The 13,324-nt window shown below is 37.5% G+C and overlaps 1 protein-coding gene across 4 annotated transcripts in view; it reads right to left on the bottom strand.

The window, feature by feature from the left end:
* LOC114647259 (beta-TrCP) overlaps nt 1-13,324 on the bottom strand; it is a 268,372-nt gene that overhangs the window by 168,779 nt on the left and 86,269 nt on the right. The window lies entirely within an intron of this gene.

Raw genomic sequence — 13,324 nt, forward strand, 5'->3', positions numbered from 1 at the left:
GGATGTTAACCCTGGTCTCCTTGCTTTGCATTAAAAATAGGCATAAATAGACATAAAATATTTAAAGGTGAAGATAAAGGTATAACAATTGTTAAATAAAAAATCACAGTTAAAAATATAAATAATAGAGAACTACCTTTACAATTATAAGGAAAACCTGACAAGATGACCATTAGTTATTTTCATGGACTGGGAAATGAAGTTCTCTCTCAGGCTTTCAGTTTATTTGAGGCAACATAGAAGCCTACCAGATCTTAGCCATTTAAAGAGGCTACAGAAAGGGTATCAGAAGTCCCTTCATGATCCTTACTACTGTGGTAGCGTACCTTTTTGATGGTAGTGATATCCCTGTGATACACTCAGTCAAGTGTGGTAGTTCTTTGAGATATTTCCATTCCAGCCAGAGATGTATCTTGCTAGTATGCTTTTAATGGCCACAGTGCTAAGAGGACTTCAGGACTCTTCTTGACACTCTGAATTTCTAGTTATCTAACATGATAAAAGCAGTGCTCATCTTTCTCACCAGAATATCTGTGTATGTGGACCATGTTAACTCATCCCTGATGTTGATTCTTTAGCATTTGAAACACTCAACCATCTATAATACAATACTGCTAATGAACAGAGGTGCACAGTCTGTTCTTCACTTCTCACTCTCCCTGCTGAAATACACTATGATCTCTTTTGTTCTGCTGACATTGAAGGACAGGCTGTTTTCTTGACACCACAATGACAGGCCATTCTTTTTGTCTAGGAAGGGCATCTCTTTGTTGTTGCTGATGAGGTCTACCATAGCTGTATCATCCACAAATTTTACAATGGTGTTTGAGCTGTACCGGGCTACACAATCATGGGTATAGTGAATACAGCAGCGGGCTGGTGTCAATGTTCAGGGTAATACAGGTAGAGATATGTTAGCCGATGCCCTGATTCTGTAATTCTGTTGCTGGTGAGGGCTGAACTATAATCTATAAACAGCATCATCTTTAACAGTATTTCAATACATATTATAAACTAGTCTATGGCTAGTCATCTGAAAGAGATTTGTTAGTGTAACGACAGTCACCATGATCTTACACTAATGGCAGTCAACTAAGGCTGAATGAAAACATTCGGTGTGTCTTAACTTCACACAACTGTTCGCACTCATCACCCAGGCCAAATACCGCTTTTCATAAACACACATACACACAATGCAATCCCAGGTCCACACAGTCAGAGGATAGCAGATAGCATAGTATATTCTAGAGCCCGTAGCATGGTATATTCTAGAGCGCTTTCAGCACCAGGCTTGCAAAGCTAACACCTGTACAGTGCCAAGAAAGGTTTGTTAAGATATGTTAATAAAAGATGGACATTACAGCACCAAATCCAGTATCATGGTTAGCAATTTTCCCCTGCACTGGCCCTGCAGACTGACAAAACATTCTACATTTTCTTTTAAGAAGCATTTCTACAGTGATCTAATACTTTCAGTGCTTGATAACAGCACAAAACATTCTTACCTTCATCCTCTGGAAGTAACAGAAGGATCTATAGTATTAGACAGTGACTGCTATCAAGAGATACATGTAAAAAAAAAAGTTGAAGACTTAGATTTAACATGGTAAACTAAATTTAACATACTATAAAGTTGTTTTGTTCCACTGGATGCTCATATTCCTGAAATGTCTTACTAGTCTTTAGCAATCAGAAGATTATGACTGATCCACACCACAAATAATAAAAGCAATGTTTGAGGACTAAGTAATAAAGAACAAAATCTTTGATATTCAAAGCATGCGAGAACTGTACAACAAAATTATAGAGGTTGGGAGCGTGTGCGGATTACAGCACGTTGCTGCACCCACCAAACAATGAACCACCTGGACTGGGACCCAAGTGCAGCCATATAATGGGTGACACCACAGCACCACATTGGAACAGGTTAACATCACACCCAGGACGAAGCAATTGCAGGCTAAGGGCCCAGCTCAAGGGCCCAACGAAGTAGAGTCATTCTGGAGTTTATGGGATTCGAACCACCAATTGGCGCAGATCCCTAGCCTTATGAGTCGTCACTGCACCCCAATAAAATTATAGGATTTCACTTAAATACAAATTGACAACACCTCTTTCAAAATTATGTTCAACTACAGTCTAGGAGATGATAAAGGATTACAGCAACAGTGAACAAAGTGTGTGCCAGATGATTTTGTTTGATCTAGCAGTTGCTACTGAAGCATCAAAGATGAGATGAGGAAGTTCAAAAATAAGCCTGTAGCATTTGTAACATTCTGTGTTGTGAAATATAGGGTCAATCCCAGTAGTATACTACTAGGTCTAATACTGAAAAAAAACAGCCAAATTTTACACATTGCTCATTTATATACAGTACTGTGCAAAAGTTTTAGGCAGGTGTGAAAAAATGCTGTAAACAAAGAATGTTTTCAAAAATGGAAGAGTTAATCATTTATTTTCATCAATCAACAAAATGCAGTGAATGAACAAAAGAGAAATCTAAATCAAATCAATATTTGGTGTGACCACCCTTTGCCTTCAAAACAGCATCAATTCTTTTAGGTACACTTGCACACAGTTTTTGAAGGAACTCAGCTGGTAGGTTGTTCCAAACATCTTGGAGAACTAACCACAGATCTTCTGTGGATGTAGGCTTCCTCACATCCTTCTGTCTCTTCATGTAATCCCAGACACACTCGATGATGTTGAGATCAGGGCTCTGTGGGGGGCCATACCATCACTTCCAGGACTTCTTGTTCTTCTTTACGCTGAAGATAGTTCTTAATGACTTTGGCTGTATGTTTGGAGTCGTTGTCCTGCTGCAGAATAAATTTGGGGCCAATCATACGCCTCCCTGAAGGTACTGCATGATGGATAAGTATCTGCCTGTATTTCTCAGCATTGAGAACACCATTAATCCTGACCAAATCTCTAACTCCATTTGCAGAAATGCAGGCCCAAATGTTCAAGGAACCTCCACCATGCTTCACTGTTGCCTGCAGACACTCATTATTGTACCGCTCTCCAGCCCTTCGACGAACAAACTGCCTTCTGCTACAGCCAAATATTTCAAATTTTGACTCATCAGTCCAGAGCACCTGCTGCCATTTTTCTGCACCCCAGTTCCTACGTTTTCGTGCATACTTGAGTCACTTGGCCTTGTTTCCACGTTGGAGGTATGGCTTTTTGGCTGCAACTCTTCCATGATGACCACTCCTGGCCAGACTTCTCTGGACAGTAGATGGGTGTACCTGGGTCCCACTGGTTTCTGCCAGTTCTGAGCTGATGGCACTGCTGGACATCTTCCAATTTCGAAGGGTAATAAGCTTGATGTGTCTTTCATCTGCTGCACTAAGTTCCCTTGGCCGACCACTGCGTCTACAATCCTCAACGTTGCCCGTTTCTTTGTGCTTCTTCAAAAGAGCTTGAACAGCACATCTTGAAACCCCAGTCTGCTTTGAAATCTTTGTCTGGGAGAGACCTTGCTGATGCAGTATAACTACCTTGTGTCTTGTTGCTGTGCTCAATTTTGCCATGACATGAAACTGTCTTCCACAACCTCACCTTGATAGCAGAGTATGGCTGTTCCTCACCCAGTTTTAAGCCTCCTACACAGCTGTTTCTGTTTCAGTTAATGACTGTGTTTCAACCTACGTGTGACATTGATAATCATTAGCACCTGTTTGGTAGAACTGGTTGATCAGACACCTGACTAGAATCCTACAAAATCCCTGACTTTGTGCAAGTGTACCTATAAGAATTGATGCTGGTTTGAAGGCAAAAGGTAGTAACACCAAATATTGATTTGATTTAGATTTTTCTTTTGTTCGCTCACTTTGCATTTTCTAAATTGATAACAATAAACAATCATTATTTATATTTCGGACAACATTCTTTGTTTACAGCATTTTTTTCACACCTGCCTAAAACTTTTGCACAGTACTGTACACTATATATTAGTTGCTTGGCTGTTCTACTGTATGTCTGTGGTACAATATGCTACTATTACTACATAGATCCTATTCATGTTTACTTTTCAAAATACTACTTACATAAGTTGATAAAAACCATGCACTTAAATGTATAACACATATTAAGTAAAATAACTATCACCAACAGACTAGACAAATCATATTCTTAGGGTTATCCAAGCAGCATTTGGTGCACGATAAAATTCAATTTTAGTCAATATATTCTTACACAGTCTCATTCTTAGAAAAATGTCTAAGATCACTACAAAGATTTTCAGATTCAAAGTGGGGGGATGCTAAGTACATTACAATAAAAAAAACCTAAATTACGTATAAAAATTATGTTATAGTCATGAAGTTATAAATAAAACACACACACACTAACCTACAAATAAATATAAAGATCTTTAAGGCTCTTCTTAAGGCTATGTAAAATTAGAAATCTGACTTTTAATAAACACTTTATTAACATGTTGTGTAAAAGCAGATTACATAACATTATAATCATAGCTCGTTTCATTGCAAATTTCTATTTTGGTTTGCACTTGATATGACACTTTTGCATACTTGTGTGTCAAGTTATGCTCGTTATGACTATTCACATAGCTTTTCCTGAACCATTTGCTGCCTTTCTATTGATCCTCACTAACCCACTAACCAACACCATCCTTACCACCCAAAAAAAAAAGTTTTCTGTAAATAATAGAAGGTTTTTCTGTAATAAAGTTGCAGTTCTCAGTATGGGTGTTACAAGTTTGCTTAAATTTCATTTAAAGTTATTGTTAACATGTGTGCTGTTATTGTGTAGAATCTTAAAGTACCCTGAAAAGCAGGCATAAAATTTTGATATTCATCCTTTTTAAAACCCAGCAACTTCCTGGTTACAAACGTGATGGATTACAGTATCTTTTGAAAATGTAAGCCACCAATGGAAAGTATAACATAACATTCTCAAATCTACTTAATGAAGTTCATGATTGAAGTGAGGTCGGGCCTATTCCAACGACACTAGACATAAATTCCACACACAATGATTGTTCATAAGATTTGTACTTCTCTAACAATTGACCATTGAAGCAGCAGTGCTAATGACTATGCCACTGTGTCACCCAAATGATAAGTATACTTTATTACCTACATTTCACCTAACCTTTGCATATAGAAACATGCAAATATTTGCAGTACATACTGAAAGAACTAACCTAACCTAGAACTAACTAAACTAATATGGTAAGAATTATCACAGGATTACATCTCTTAAATAACAGCAATAAAATATTGATATAAAAGATAAACTGCTTACTAATTTCTACCAGCTTTAGATACATTATAATAAAAACAAACACACATACACACAGCTATAGAAGCCATTACCACATAATAAAACACTCTGAAAAACAATAAAATAAATGCATCTTGACAGTAAAAGCTAAATTTGTAAAATAAGTTATGGATATTGAAAGCATTTACAAAGTTCAAACAGAAGCTTCCACAAAACAGAACAATTCGCTATGCATAACTTGTTATTGTTCTAGCCTCGTTAATCTCATTGAAAGCCTTGGACAAACCCTTCTTTGATAGATTAACTTCTGACAGCTCCAATGTGTGTATTTCACTAGACTGACATTATAATTAAGGGTGGGTGGAGCTAGAATTACTCCAGGAGACTCAATTTTATTTGCAGACATCCTCTGCTCGACAGCTGAGGTTCTCCAACACACAAAGCCCCCTACCACAGCCAGGCGCTTACTTATCCACCCAGGCATTCATCATCCTGAAGTTAATTGGTATGGGCTTTAAACAAATTTTCAACGCCATCTAAAGGCATGATGACTCTGACTACTGACCCAGTGCCATACGGTACCTATTGATTAACCCAAAGAAGCAGATGATTGCAATTGAGTTTTCAGTAGGGGTGCAATCTATTTTTCTGTTTAGAATTAACATCACTAATCAAAAGGTAAACTGGACAAAAAATAGAAAGATTTTAAAAATAGACAAGAAGAGAATATTTCATTAATAAGCACCAATGAAATTATGAATGAAAAATAATTAGGGTTAGTTTTCTATCCCATAGCCACCCCCGGCGCATATACACAAAAAAATCATTAAAAACACAGGATTTTATTTTAATTAAAAATATTATTGTAATATACATTTCTATACAACATGTACTGTTTAGGGAAGTCAATTCATTAGACCATTTAATACATAACCAGTAAAAACTGGAAGCAAATGTTACTTTGCTAATTGAATTTAGGTGCAAATGATTTTTCCTTATTAAGCATGCATACTATATTCATCTTCTCCAGTTCTGTCAATGTTGTGTATAAAGCACAGAAAAAACTTAACCGATGTACTGGTCAATCAAAAATATTCATAAATAAAATAGACCTGCTAGATAAAAATAGTCTATTAATTTTCCGTCACCTCTGCACACATTCTCTCGAACAGCAGAAAGAGGGCATTCATCTTGTAACTGAATGTCTTTCCCGCCAATAATGAATTCAAAGCAGTGACCCATCAAATAGAATAAAAAAGCAATCTTGCATTGTGGCTCCACATTATCACTTTTCCATGCCTCTTCACAGACAGAGAGAGATCTCAATCAAGGTAGAATGGGCATCTGTGACATGCAGCTCATCGCAGGGTTAATTAAACACTTGAATTTAACACCCTCCCTATCATTAACCAAAGCAAAAGTAGATCATTCAAGCCAGGCTTCATCTGGAGATAGGCTATACAAGCCTCACAGCAAAGGGTACACTCGCTCCAAGGAAATCAGAATCACTCAAAATTTCATATGGTTTGTGAGTTAATTATTCAAGAAATTATTTACAAGAACAAAATACAAACATATATTTAAAAAACTCACCCACAATAATTGTTTTAAGCATTAATGGTTTTGGTTGATTTTGTATATTGCTGATTTAACATTAGTTTGATTGATATTTCGCGGAGAGACTGAGTGAGGAGTCGGAGTGTCTGGGCTTATGAGTGTCCTGGATAAAAAACCAAGATCCCGGCCCTTAATGACCTCTTGGGCACAGCCATCAGCAGTGTGTCCGTCTGAAGAGAGAGAGTGTCAACCTTGTCGAGAGGTTTACTTACCTTGGCAACAACATACATGGTTCTGGTGACTCTTCCTATGAAGTCAGTAGACAGATTGGGAGAGCAGGGGGTACGGTCTTGAGGTTGCTGAAAAGGGGTGTGTGGTCCAAGTCTTTAGAGTCCTGGTGCTTCTGGCCTTGCTATATGGCTGCGAGACATGGATGCTATCCAGTGACTTGAAATGAAGACTGGACTTAATCGGTACTGGGTTTCTTCGGAGAATCCTTGGATACCATTGGTTTGAGTTTGTGTCGAATGAGTGGTTGCCCACGGAGTCCTGAATGAGGCACTTTATCTGCATTGTGAGGGAGCATCAGTTACAGAACTATGGCCATGTGGTGCAATTCCCAGAGGGTGATCTGGCTCACAGGATCCTTATTGTTAAGAATCCAAGAGGCTGGACCAGGCCAAAAGGACACCCACATAATATTTGGCTACAGCAGATAGATTGTCATTTCCAGAAGGTGGAACTGGATCGCAAATCTGCCTGGGAAATTGCCAACCAGGATCCCGAGCTATGTTGTCATGTAGTGGGTGCAGAAACGCACTGTACCTGTGCATGCTCCCCAACCTGACCTGACCGGTTCTTTTTAAGTCTGCATATGCCGGTTTCATGTCCAAATGTCTACTAATGCACTCAAAAAATGTTGATTTTTCAGAACTTGTTGCTCAAATGAAGAAAAATGTGGCATATACCAGGCCAATCCATAAAGTGAACACAAGACCCAATTTTCAGATGAATAGAGGCAAAAATACCCCATCACTTACTATAAATTATTTCCGTCAGAGTACTTTGCTCCTACTGTGGTACTACGAGTGATAAGTGGGCAAGTGAACTTCTCTTCCTCTCAAACCTCTAGGCAATGCTAAAAGCCATAATCAGCTTTTAGCTTTGGTGTCAGGAAAAAAAGAATAAAATTGAAGCTAAGTACAGTATGGCTCAGTTCTTTCATATAATTTCATCTTTTGCCACCAAACAAACCTGCATTTTCTAATATTTGGAAGTGAATCTCCAACTGATAAGCTGCCAATCAAAATTAGTTTCATTTTCACTAGGAATGACTGAATCCGGAAGTAGCAAATGAATTTAAAAGACTAGTCAATCATATTTAGTTAGTCTGTGTATTAACGCATTATTTTCCTTCAGTGCAGTCAAAGGTGACAAAGGGCTACAACTAGCAAGTGTATTTAAACAGCCTAACAGATACGTGAAAAAATACTGTGGCTGTAACTTTCATCCTTTTGTCAGTCAAGAGCATGAATTTCTTAAGTTATTCAGCTTCATGTCACTAAAAGAACAATTATCAGACATCTAAAAGCAATGTCACATTACACAACGTTTTACTCATGTGCTATGTTAGATTTATTAACTAAAGCTGCTTATCGCATCACCAGACCAAGTGAATTTAAATGACTGAAAATCTCTGGGCAAGTGTATATTACCAACAGAGTGCCAATCCCGATCAATCGATAGATAGAACTCTATTCCATATTAGATAGACAGACAGACAGATACTTTATTAATCCCAAGGGGAAATTCACATACTCCAGCAGCAGCATACTGATACATGACAAAGCCGGCACTGTACAAAGGGTTAACAATATGGCAAGTCTTTTTCGATTCTGTTGTGACATGTAAAACACAAGAGACAGACAAGGTTCTCTTCTCTTTGTGAGGTCCAAAGCCCCTGTAATTCTTATTCTTCACCACTACTGGTTGTCAGCTCTCATGCACACAGAACCTGCTCCTACAACTAAATGCAAAATCAAACCCATTTTATTTTATTAGAGCAAGTCACAGAGCACCTGAAATGAGTTGCTGGACTTGTCACATTACATGACTGGGTTCACAGGAGAGTGCCTCCAACTTCATAAGATTATGTGGGGACAGCTTAATTATTAGTCAAACAAACAGACTTGATGGACTGAATGACAGAAAGTGAGTGTAAGTGGATTAATTACATTCTTGATGTGTGCTCCTGGACAACAATTTCAGAGTGCGTAGAATTCACACTAAAACATGGCGCACGGACAAAAGCGGAAAGATGCATACACACAAAAAAATCCATATGCATAAATCTGTGCATACACCAACTTCCACGTTCTTCCGCAACATAAATCCCGGTCAGCGTGAAAAATAATGTGCATGCACGTGCCTGCTGTCACACCCTGTCTCCTCCCAGAATTACGCCTCTTTGAATATGCAAATCAATATAAATAGCCCTTAAGCTCAGCGTTCCATGAAAAGACAATGGCAAAAGCACGGGGGAAAATAGAAGAATTTCAGCGAATACCAAGTGGAGGCAAGGAAAAACATACTACTTGTTGGTTTAAACAGTGATAAAAACAACAAAAGGAAGTTGACTGAGTGACAGAGTGTCAGAGAAACTCGAAAGTTCAAGTTCAGAAAGTCGCACAGTGCCGAAATAAAAAAAGTTGTCAGATATCAAAGTTGCCATGGAAAGGCAAGTCGTAGTCCACCGTCTCGAGTGTCATATGGAAGCTTATTAGGGTACAGAGAAAAGAAAAAAAAATAGGCACACAGTGGGGAAAAAAAGCTTTAAATGTCAACTTTAACCTCAAAATTTCCACTTTAATCACAGTTTATTTTGTCATTAAAGTAGAATGTCATAAACTTAATCTTAATATCGTTTAATTTACTAGTTTCTCAAATACCATCATACCTAAAGTAGCACGTTAAATGCTTTGTATTGTACAGTATGTGTTTTTCTATGTGCTCTGTGTGTGTGAATCACTACATGCTTCTTAAATGGGCTTTCTCTTTCTCCGACAGGACACAGAATCCATTACATTCGTGATATTACAGCTCTCAGAATAATTTAAATACTTAGATGTATACTTGATATCATTTTCAAGTTAAGAGGAATTAAAGCATGTTATTAAACATGAGAACACGGTGGCGCAGTGATAGTGATGAGCTGGCACCCCATCTAGACATTGTGCCTGCCTCCTGCAAGATGCTTGCTGCGTGACCTTCGATTAAATAACTTATTCCAGCAGTACTGTCTCTTTCTTTCTTTCCTGTCCTTCCTTTTCTTTTTCCAAGTACCCAATCGCCACACAATTAGCTCTGTAATAGATGTTAACCCATCTGTAAGCTAAGAACACTGATTCTTCAAAACTTTTAAGGAACATTGAAATATCTTCGTAGTACATGTTTAACACTAGAATTACCAGAGCCTACGAAAACACTCTAAGCTGAACAAGCTCCTGTTCTGACTCTAAGTAAAAAGCATGAATTAATCAACAGAAATAACCACGATTGACATTTTAAACTTAACGATTTACAGTGCATACCAATTTATAAATTTTATGTCCATTTGAGGAAAAAAAAAACCTCTTTCTCCAAAGCTGGGAATCGAACTCGCGTCTCTGTAGCATGACAGGGTTGCTGTGCTCCAAGTCAGCAAATCTTAGCGTTAAGCCACAGAAAGTGTTGTAGCGTCCGGAAATCTTTTGTGAAAGTGTTTATTTGATGTTTGGACTTCAGGTTTCACACATTCTATAGTTTATGCCTACATTTTGTAACATTTATTAATAAAATAGGAAAAAGTTTCTGTTTTAGCAATGTGTTTACACAGATTACTGTAGAAGCAGAACACGCATGAAATGCGTGTATTCCAAATAACAATCTATTATTTCCATTCTAAAACTCCAGCAGTTCAGTCACTCCCAGATAATCAAACAAGGCATGAGCTGGGAAAACTTAGTGAACGTTCTGCGACGGTGGGGGATGGAATAGCCGGCTACTTGCTGCTCGCCTTAATCGGCACATTTAGAAAACAAAAGAGAGGTGAGAACGGTTTTAAGGTGGGCCGGATCTACGAGTTTTTTCGTAGACTCTGGTAATTCTAGTGTTAATTATTCTATCCATCCAGTGTTGCGCCAGTCCCAGCAAGCATACAGCACGAGACAGGAACAATCCCTGAACGGGGCAGCAGCTCATCGCTAGCGGTGCAGCACCGTGTCCTCTCATATTAAGTTATTAACAATAGATTATTTAAATGATGTTAAAATTTTATCTGTATAATGTAATAAACATTTTGCTGCATTTCATCCTAAAAATTATATTGTCATCATATGTAAATATAAGCTTTATAAAGTGGCTCAGGTTATTAATAATATAACTATCGCAAGTTTACAGTGAGGTAATTGTACTTATAAGTACAAACAGTTCTACAAGAAGCACCTGATGGACTGATTGAGTGCGTTTATAGTTCTTGGGATGAAACTGTTTCTGAACCACGAGGTCCCTACAGGAAAGGCTCTGAAGTGTTTGCCGTATGAGAGCAGTTCAAATAGACTGTGTACATGGCTGAGGCAGCGTGTGTTTGATGCTGTATACCAATAATTCTCTTTCCGATCAGCTGCTGTAGAGCTGTGATTCCACACTCAGATACAGTGGAATAAATACTCTGAGTGGTGCACTAAGAGTAACAACGCTAAAGCAGCTATGGTATTTGGAATAGTTCCATTCCGTGGACCATTATATTGTTACAGATTAATTACAATCAGATGCCTTAAACTATTAAACTATATGCGGTTAATTTCCGTGTATTTGATTAAGCCACGTCAAGGATGTGGATCTAAAAAAGAAAGGGAAACCACACTGGAACAAAAGCACTACTTTGACGCTGGGTGCCACCAGTTTGCAAAACCGAGCGGAGAACATGCGTACGCAAGGATTTAAGCTGGCGTGAAAATATTTGTGGATTTACACCAAGTTTAGTTTTTATACATCGCAATGTAAGCATGGAAATGGGCGTACGCAGCATTTTTGTGCTTACACACCGTTTATACATGAGGCCCCAGTTGTTTATGTATGGAACTAGTGCAACTGTTAAACACCATCTGCGTTTTAAATAGTGAACAATAACTGTCATTTTTCTCGTGAAATACTTCAACACAGAGGAGAGTTGCACACGATATTTAAAAGTACCTTCCTCTACAAAATGTGGTGCAGTTGCTATTATTATTAGCTTACTCAAAAACCGTACAGATCATCATAGCATGCAAAGTGCAATTTAAAGGGGGCAGTAACAATCAATTAAATATTAATTTTTTGTGTCGATTAGTAGAGTACATTGAATAGCAGTAGTAGGAATAACTTCTGCAACTGCAGCAGAAAATAAATTACATACTATAATACATAAACCAAAATCACAACCTACACAAAGTTGGTTGTGTTGTAGGAGTACCAAAACTTTGAGGGTGGCAGACCTGTATGAAACCACTCCAACGACCAGGGTGACACTTGTAAAGAAAGCAATGCTGACATCATGATTTGGCCTGTTGTCAGATGATCTACAATCTTAACCTTACCATGAACTTATTGAAATAACAAAATTGTTGTTTCATCAATGAGCAAGGTTTTTGAATATACTGCCTGCTCATGACCAGATGTATAAAGTTTAATAAATGAAAGTACAGTTCTGAAGTACAGTTTTAAGCATTCTGTCTTGTTTTAACATTAGTTTTTTGAGTGGACTGATGAATTGCAAAATGACCATCACCAACTCAAACAGATTTAAAAAAAAAATATTAGAAGGAACAACAAAACATTATTTTAAAGTACAATCAGTGAAGTCCCAATATAAAGATAATGCTTCCATCATACTTTTTTAACCCTTCATTATCATATGTTTGGATTTTTCATGAAAAAATGTATTTTGTCTTGAATCAGACTAAATAACTACTGGCTTATTTTAAAAAATATCAGTTTTCATCATACATTTTTCAAATAAAATGGTTTACCACACAAGAAAAAATAATGCAAACAGTGCAACTCAACCTTTGTTGAGGCAACTGCAGTCTCAAGTTGGTGAATTCCAAAAAGGCACAAACTGTGTTAAATGTATAGAAAAGCAGCATGACTAGCATTTCTAGCAGTGGAAATGAGGAATTATTTCTTGAATCTGTAAAAGATTAATTCCATTCTTTTGGATAAAGGATCAGAACATTGCAGGACTTGCAGTTTACATCAGGCTCATTTTCATACCATTTAATGCTATATGCCGTCATCAGAAGAACTAGTCAGCAACATACCCAAGGTCACTCATCATTCAAGTCACAAGAAAGGATTCAATTTTGCAAAAGATTAAAACATAAAATAAAACTAATTAACTTGTCAAATATACTCAAACTGGAAAATAAAGCCAAACAGAAAACTCTACCTAAACTGCAACAAGTTGCTTATTAAAAAAAATAAAGAAGAAAATTTC

The sequence above is a fragment of the Erpetoichthys calabaricus genome, chromosome 2, assembly GCF_900747795.2.
Source record: "Erpetoichthys calabaricus chromosome 2, fErpCal1.3, whole genome shotgun sequence".
NCBI classification, from domain to species: domain Eukaryota; kingdom Metazoa; phylum Chordata; class Cladistia; order Polypteriformes; family Polypteridae; genus Erpetoichthys; species Erpetoichthys calabaricus.